Here is a 9748-nt window from a genome sequence, read left to right on the forward strand (position 1 = left end):
AAAAAGTTTGGAGATCCAGAAGCCAAGTTATTGTTCGCCAAAATTTGGCCAAAAATCAAATTTTCACAAAAACTCTCAAATTTCTAAACCTCAATTTTCACAACAATTCAATTTCAACCCTTTTTAAAACTTACCAAACCATATCAAACCAAGTCAAAACATTTTCCAACACACCAATTTTACTCCATATGACCCTAATTTCACAAATATTATCGCTCCCACACAATAATTCATTTCCAACAACAACATAATCCATACTTCCAACTCACACATATATATGTATATCATCAACACCATCAACTTTCTCATGCCAAATGACAACCAACTCAACCATTCCACATTCAATTCAACACAATATATAACAATATACATCATCATTATCATATCCAACTATTCAAGTTTAATATACATCATCATCATTATCATTATCATATATATCATCAATTATCTCTATCAAATACAATACCAACATCACAACCAATATGGTACCAACAACAACCTCAAACTCACTAATTCTTATGCATATCAATCCATCACAATCATCAACAACAGCAATAATTCAATTCTTATCTTACGGTCAACTAACCTAAGTTTTCATGACACATTATATTTTAGTTATGAGAAACCGAAATCATACCTTACCCGATTCTCCGATAAACCCGGAACACCTCACTTATATATCACACCTCAAGCTTTGAAATTCCAGCTTCTCACCAAACAAAACCCAGCCTCCAAGGTTAGCCCTCTAACTTCCAATTTCTCAAACTAGCTCCATCCAACAATTAATTTCAATCTATTATCATAATTACCATCAAAATTAATATAAAGCTCACTAATTCAACATATATACCAAGGGTTTGAGGGTGCTTACCTGACCCACAGCTCAAGCGAGCTAAACCCGACAATATCTACAAGTTAATTCGAACCTAAACACCGAAATCATACAAAATTCAACACAATGGTTCATTGAATTTCGAAATTGGAAAAGAGAAAATTGAGAAAGAAAATATGACTTCCTTACCAAATTAGTTAACGAGTTTTGTAGAGTTCGTCGCGCTGGTTGCGTGGCTGCAAATGGTGCGGTGATCGGAGCTCCAGATCAAAAGTTATTTGGATTTGAATATCCAAGTGAGGGTTTGAGTTTGGAAAGTGTTCTTCCCCTCTTGGCTGAACTTGTTCAACGTTTCAGCATGCATGAGGAAGAAATGAGCTGAGCCTCATTGAATTAAGTGGGTTGGATGGGCCCTTGGGCCCAGTTTGTCCGGTTTCAGCTCGTTCGACCCAATCTTGGGTCAAATTCCTTAAAATTAGTGTCAAAATTCTTATTTTAATTAGCTCTATCTCATTAAATATAAAATTCTATTTTCTAATTTTCTTGAATAATAATTAATTTGTTCGCTAATTATTTGGGTTTTACACTTCGCATACGCCACATAGCTTGTGTAGGCATCTTCAACCACCCCATTAAACTCTGCAGATAACAACACAGAACCTTTCACAGAGTCTGGACTGCTAAATTGTTCATTCATGATATTCCCTAAATTCCCATGATCCTCTATTGAGGCATCTACATCACATCCACCACCACCGCAGCCTTGGTATTCGCTATCTGCAGGGCCACTATCACCTTCGTTAGTCTGCGATTCCTCTGACCCGTTTGAATCATCTTCATCACCCGAATTGGTGCTCCAACCATCAGTCCATTGGCCTGATAACTCTGACGTACTGCCATCATCCAAATTCGGCTCACTTTCACACATCTCTAGAGTAAAAAATAATGAAGCCAGTCGAGAACAAAGCATGTCATATGCATGGTAAATTACAGAGTCAAAAGAAGATGGTAAGAAATAATTTTTGGGGTGATTGATGATTGGGATCATCTTGATGTTGAATATTATATTTTTTTTTAATTTTCAGTTGTATTTATTTCATTTTAAAAATTCAAATTCACCATGTGTGTGCAGTTTGTTTGGAATAAAATCAGTGTATCATATGCCTAACAGAGCCGATTGACACAAAACCATCTCAACAAATTCAAAACAACAGCATATATTCATCTTATTTAGAACAAAAAAAACTCACCAAAATTAGAGCATAAAGAAGGACGAACAGGAGCAATAGTCCACTGATCAGAACAACAGCGACACATAGGAAGAGAGACGAGGGACATTGGGGGAGGCAGAGAGCCAGCACCGGATGTTAAGGTTCAGGGTTTCCAGCCTTAAGAGTGATAGACAGAGGGGGAGGGAAGGAGACAGAGGAGAGGCGATAATGGAGCAAAGCCTAGGGTTCCGCTCTTCTCTCTGAGTCGCTGGCGAATATGCTGATTCTGCTCTTCCGAATTGCTTGGCTCCAGTAATAGGTAAATTCTGATGTTGCTGTCGGGTGAGGTCGCCTCCACCAACGACTCTATCCTTCTCCTAAACCTTCCTCAATGAATCCACTTCCAAAAGCGGGTGTCGAAGATGGCCTTCGCACCATCTCCCGCAACTAAGCACACCGAACTTTAGATTAAACCCTAATTTTTCCAAGTGCTTTGAATGTTTGTTTATTCAGCTCATAAATTTAAGAAATTTTTAATTTTATCTTTCAATTTCTATTTCTATTTTCTCCATCCTTCAATAATAGGAGTGTATGACATTCAAAAAAGCCAACTACAGATTATTCCCATCATTTACTGATTTATTTGTTAATTATCATGGTTTAGTATCGAAAATATTTGCCATGCCTCCATTAGCGAATTCACCGTGTGTTAGCAGAGTCAATAGATATAATCTTCTATCTTATTCAGGCCATGTGTCGTTCACAAGTTGGTTCTTTCGTCTTAGCCACCTTAGCTTAACCACGGATTTTCTTCCTTCGCCACATCACCATATATTTATTATTATATTAGGATGAAAAACATGTTTTGGTCCTTCCTTTTTCTGAAGAGAAAAAAAAAAGAGAGTGAAAGATGGTGGTTGAAGAGTAATAATCCGAAAATAATGTATGATGGAAATTCCATGTTGTCTTCAAATTGTCACCATAATTGATTATGGGTCTTACTACTACAAATAAAGAATTTCAGATATGTATGTAAACCCTATTAAAATGTAAAATTTGAATCTCAAATGTTTTACAGAACTTACAAATCTATGTGCCGCCCTAATCATCATTTATTAAGCACTCACTTTTCATTTTGTGGGGTCTTGTTTAAAAGCACCCTTTATAAGCACCCGTGCTTAACACTAGTACACCACCATTATAGTTGTGTCATTGTGTGGGAGGCCAAAACATATCTTTATTAAAAGAGTTTAATTAATAACTATTTTAAAGATGTATGTTAAGATTATTATTCATAAAAAATTTAAAATTTTCTTTAATAAATACAAAATAGTTGCATTGAAAATCTAAATTTTTTTTAATATGTAATTTTAACATATACTCTAAAAATACAAGATAGTTAAATCTTTATTATAGGTACATTAAGAGCATTAATCCTTTATCTTCTGAATGAAAATTAAATTTTGCATTGATATTTTTAATAAATGTATTTAGAATAGTTATTATAGGAAAATTATGATTGTTGTTATTATTAATTATTTATTTATTTATTATTAGTTTATTATATTAATATAAGTTTAAAGTGGAAGACTTTTCTTATATTGGAAAGCCGTCCCAACCACATAATAATCCTTGAGGGTTAGATTGTTGTCACTTTATTTGAGACTTGCTATTAAGTGGTGGCAATGCAAGATTAAAGGTATGTTAATTATTTATAATCGGAGAGTGGGACAACAATTAATTAATTTGTTGCACTACTATAACGTTTACCATACATATATCGTGGAAACTCAGATGCAGTCGACTTCACATAAAGTTGATACCTGAGCGCCGTTAAATGATTTGACTGATTTGACTAAATTTTTATCTAACGGCTCTCAGGTATCAACTTCACGTGAAGTCGACTTCACCTGAATTTTTACCTACATATATATGCAGTATGCTATTATGCTCCACTGAGCGCGCCATCACTTTCCACCTTTTATCGAAGAAGAAATAAAGAATCATAAAATTAAGAATTTAGGATGGAGACTTTGTTATAATATTTAAGTGCGGGAAATATTTTAGACATGGTATTTGTTTGATACTAGTATCTAAGTATATTTCAATGGAAAATGAAAAATATTTTTTAACATTATTCTTGACCACCAAATACTTATATGTCAGCAATTTCGATATTTTTTTTCTCATACTCTTGAAATAAATTTTAAAATAATATATATTGATTATTGGTTCAAATAATTATTTAAAATATTTTATATAATTAAAAAATATTATAAATATTTTCAAAAATTAATTTGTAGTTTAATATTAATAAAATAATAATAATAAATTGTTATAATAAATTTAAAAAGATATATATTGCGTTCATGCATGTAGCTAACAAAATTTTGAAATTAGTATATTTATCTATCTTATATAATATTGTATATTATGTTAATAATATCTTCACATAAAAATAAGTTTATAAATTATTAAATAATTTAATATATTTAATTAAATATCTAAAAATTTACAATATTATTTTCATATAAAGTTGTAATGAGTATTATTGCCAAAAAAATACCATGTAAAGAGGGATTGAGGTGTAGGTGTGAATACAATATGGATGTTTCTAGAGGAACGTAGGTTGATGATGATGTGTATCCAAAGGCATGGGGAAAATGGGAGACCAGACCATGAAGCCCCACTTTTGGAGGCTGAGGATCATTAACAGTAAGAGAGTTAAAATCTAAATCACTGTTAATCTCGGGAGTGTGTTAAATAAACAACTGAAGAAATTTATCCTTTTTCAAACACGTATTTTGTGTTTTGCACTAATTTTTTTTCGAATAGCATAAAAATTTATAAATATAATTAATACATAAAAATATTGTATTACATACTAAAATTTTTGTATTCAGTATTTTTACTGAATATATATAAAGACAATAATAATGATAATAAAAATAATAAAAAAAATAAAAAAAAAAATTAAAAAAAAAATATGACTATAGCAATATCGGCAACAGCAGTGACAACAACAACATTGAAAAAAATATTTAAAAATAAGAAGATGACGGGGATAACAATAACAAAAGAAAAAAACAGTTGTAATATATACATAAAAGATATAGCACACGCGATAATTTAGTTAGAGATTTGGTTTAAAAAATATTTAGACTCCTAATAGAATTATATAATACCTAATGGTATAAAATGTTATGAATGAAATGAAGTTAATTAATTTCTATAAAACTAGAATTGCTTAGCTAGATTCATTATTAGTTAATTTGTGCTTAATTAAAATTTAACTAATATATGTCTTAATAAAAATACGAGTTAAAATTATTATAAATAAAAAATTAATTTTTTAGTAAATACATAATAAATATATAAAAAATTAAAATTTTACATATTTTGTATAGTTGAAACAACACAAATTTTCATCCGTACAAATTAAGAGAGAAAATGTACCTCCACCTACTTCTACACTTGCACACTCACGTCAACATCAATGATTAACATGTCAAACCACTGCCCTAAAGTGGACGACCAACGTCGTCTTTGATGTGCACATAAATTAGGTTTCAATCTTAATGACGTTAATTAGTTTATTGGAGATAAGCAGCAGACAATCTTGTCATCATTATTTTCCTCCCTCCATGGCTGAGTATAGCACCCCATGTTTGATTAGATATATATAATTTAATCAAAATGCTTCTAAATAAAGTGAATGTGTACCCAACAACAGTAATAATAATAATCTAGTTTAATTTTCATATATTAACAAAAATTTAATTTTATTATAATATCAATATAAAATAATTTTATATTTTTATCTAATTATGTAATATTATGTTAAAAAATAACTATATTTTATATTTATAATGTGAATAATTATTTAAAATAATAGATATAATTAAATAACTGTGTCAATAAATTTTATTAGCAATATAAAATTTTTATACAATTATCCAATTAGAGAATTATACATTTTACTGTTATGAGAATTTGAATATGATTTTTTAGGTTATATTCCTTATATACACTTTAATCATTGAATTATATATTATTTTAATTTAATAACTTACATTAATATTTAATAATATGAAAAGTGGCCAAAAAAGCTATGCTATTAATTAATAATAAAAAATATTTAATTACTCTGTTGATCTCTATATTTTTGCAAAATTTTTAATTAAATTCTTATACTTTTTTTTTCTTTTAATTTGGTCCTTACACTAAGGTTCCTCTCAGTAATAATTGACTTAATTTTACAGACACCAAACCAAAAAAAAAAATGTAAGGACCCAATTAAAAAAAAAATTTAGTGCAAAGACTCAATTAAAAAAAATACAGAGACCTAATTAAAAATTTTGCGAAACGAGACCTAATTATACACTAATTGTATAGTGCATGATGATGATGATCAACCACCCAATAAGATGAGCATAACAAAGCAAAAGCCTCCAAGTCTCTCTTGTTATATATATTTATCAAAAGTCATTGTTGTGTGAATAAGGTGAAATGAGAGCAGAAGAGAAGGAAAATGGAGATTGTTGAAGAGAGCACATCAAGGCATGTATCTATTGGGTTCCCTTTGGGTTTGGCTCTTCTTGTAACGCTCATTTTATTTATGTGCTTCTTCTTTTGTTGCTGCATACATTGGGAGAAGATCGAAGCTTTCTTAATCTCTTATGGTGTTATCAACAACCCTCACCACCCTCATATGACGATGCAACAACCAGATTTGCCTTCAACTCATCACCAAAACCCACCTTTTCTTTTTCCGGTAATTATTTTTTCTAAACATCGTCATATAATTCAAAACTTGTATTTACCTTACGTAAAAATCTTTTTAAAATCGGTAAATATCTTAGTGTTAACCTTCAAATCATAAGAAGTTAATAAAATATGGCACAGACTCAAGTTTAAATAAAGATATTTGATCTCCTCTATTCAATAGATAGTCATGTATTAGATTTTGAAGACGTGACATAAATTAAAAATATTATCTTTATTAAAAAATATTATTATATTCTTGAAATTATTATTTTAAAGTTAATACTAATTTTTTAATTTATTTAATATTTAAATTTGTAATAAAAATTTTATTAGAAGATTATTTTATTTTTATAATTTTATTTTTCTGCTTTTATTTTATTACCATTTTGATATTTTTTATTTTGCAAATTTAATCATTTTTTATGAATTGAGTTTTATTTATAATTTTTATAATTCTTTTAATATTTGTTTTTTTTTCTGATTTTTGAAGATTTATATTTTAATCTACTAATTGTTATTGTTAATTGTTTTATTTTTAGTCTAGTAATTCTTATTTATTTTTCAATTCTTTAAATAAAAATTATTGTGAAATTGAGATTTTGAAAAAAAAATATTTTATATAGATTTAAAAAATTCAGTATCATTTAATTTAAATTAATATTAGTTAAAATTATTAATATTATTTTTCCCTTGTATGTTTAATTTTATTCATAATTTATACTTTTATTATTAATATATTTTTTAGAGTATGGTTTTTAACTGTAGTCAAATAAATAATTTTAAAAAATTATTTTTATCATCTTTATATAAATAGTGTCAATAAAATAGGCGAAAACTCAAGTACAGTTGACTTCACGTGAAATTGATAACAGAAAGTCGTTAGATAATTTTGATTTGACTAAATTTTCATCTAACGGCTCTCAAGTATCAACTTCACATAAAGTCAACTACACCTAAATTTTTACCAATAAAATATTATGATATCACTTTTAATTAATTAATATAAAAAATTACATAAATAATCATATATCTATCCTCAATTAAAACAGGGGAAGGAGTGTGAGAGTTTGCCAGTAGTGATGCCAGGAGATGTGGTACCAAGATTCATGGCCATAGCATGTGCATGTCAGCCTCCAACTCATCATCATGAAATGATCCAAATCCAACTGCAGAAGCCACCATTAACACAACAAAATGCTTTCTCCAACTGCACCCTCTGCAACTAATCAATTCTTGACATGTCTCTCGGCACCTAAAATTAAAAAATAAGATAAAACGGCTACCTATCCGATACTAAATTTTAAACCGTTATCAATTTAATAGGTGTCTTATCTTATAAATTTTATTATCTTATTTGTTTTTTTTGTTTTTTTTATATAAAATTAATTTTATATACTCCTCACACTTTTATCATAACCCGTAATTAAAATCATAGTAAATAATAGGGACTGAAATAGCTAGGCATGTTATGTAGCACTACCATTCAAGAAAATAACATGCATTACTTGATTGCTTCCTCTCATCATCTCTCGTGTATTTGACTTTTTAACTACACCTGTTACCTATTTACTACCTTATCTTCAAATTTGATAGGAGACTCGAACCCGCAAACTCTTAATTGAGTATGGAAAGTCTATACCATTTGAACTATTACTTATTGGCTAATAACATCTTTAATAGAACATAACTAGCAGCACTTCTCATATTTGTGGCCTTATAAAATATCAAAAATATTTGTGTCAAATTTTATTAATACATTTAATTGAGGTCAATTATGAAAAGGCTTTTGTACAGAGAATAAAAAAATTATTTTAAAAATTTAATAAAAATAAAATAACACATTCTAGGAGTAATATGCCGTTGTTCTTATAAACTGTGGTGGCTGACTTTGACCTCACTACAAAAAAAATGTCCTGTCGCTATTTTTTTAAGCCACGCTTCAAAAACGTGGTCTAAAAGGGCTAATATCCACACTTCAAAAACTGGAGACTTCGCTTCTTTTGTTTGCTGCCCCTGCTTCGCGTCTTCTCCGTGTCTTTTTGCCTCCTCGCGGCCTTAGCATCGCAGTCTTAGCATCCCGGCTGCAGATTTTTGTGAGGCTGGTTATATTCCCACCACTTCTCTCCTCTGTTTCGGACCATGATTGTGATGGAGCGAATCTGTTTGTGCCTTTTTATTTGATTGGGATGATTTTGATGACTTTGAGGAATTGAAATGACGAGGTCGTAGGTTTAGATTATGAAATTGGAGTCCTAAGTTGGGATTTAGTTCTTTGAGAGAAGGAGTGCGTCGGGATGGGATAGAAGACCTTGGCCTTATTGATAATATTAGTGTTCTAAAAACACTTCAAGAGTTGAACCAGAGAACTAAGACAGAGGGAAGAAGAAATGAATATTATGAAAAATATTATTGCTTCGTTGTGTTTTCAAATACAGAACAGAGTTCCTTATATAGATGTGTAGAACCCAAGATTAGAAACAAGATTCCAGATTTACAATTATAACTAACTTAACTAACTTCTTCCCAGATAGATAACAAGGAGGAAGAATATTGGGGTGTTTGGTGGACGGTGGGAATAATAATAATAATAATAATAATAATAATAATAATAATAATAAAAAATTCTGGCTGGTTTGATATAATTCTAATAGAAATTGTGAAAGCAACAGAGGGTTTTAGTCCAATTTGGTTCTCCTTGTTGCTTCTGATGTGAAGTGAGACTACATTTCGTCTTATTCAATAATTTTATCAGTTTATTAATGGGTGGCCACTCTGATAAAGTTGTCAATTTCAACTTTTTCTAAAGATGTTTTTTTATTTTGTGGTTGTTATTGATTTAAAAGCATGTCACTAAAAGTGTTGCTTAAAGAGAAAGTGTTACCCTTAATCGTTAACTTGGCTCTGATACCAATTTTTTATAGTCGACTTTTCTTTTAAT

At 29.6% G+C, this 9748-nt stretch overlaps 1 long non-coding RNA gene across 2 annotated transcripts; it reads left to right on the plus strand.

Annotated features, from left to right (window-relative positions):
• Positions 1–6514: 6514 nt before the first annotated feature.
• LOC112762469 (uncharacterized) lies at positions 6515–8332 on the plus strand. Of its 2 annotated transcripts, XR_011875707.1 has the most exons (3): positions 6515–6603; positions 6701–6817; positions 7860–8332. It is a non-coding gene; the product is annotated as an uncharacterized lncRNA (long non-coding RNA). The 2 variants fall into 2 exon arrangements; XR_011875706.1 differs by lacking the exon at positions 6515–6603 and having other exon boundaries at positions 6678–6817; positions 7860–8150.
• The last annotated feature ends 1416 nt before the right edge of the window (positions 8333–9748 follow it).

Source organism: Arachis hypogaea, chromosome 17, assembly GCF_003086295.3.
Source record: "Arachis hypogaea cultivar Tifrunner chromosome 17, arahy.Tifrunner.gnm2.J5K5, whole genome shotgun sequence".
Taxonomy (NCBI): Eukaryota; Viridiplantae; Streptophyta; class Magnoliopsida; order Fabales; family Fabaceae; genus Arachis; species Arachis hypogaea.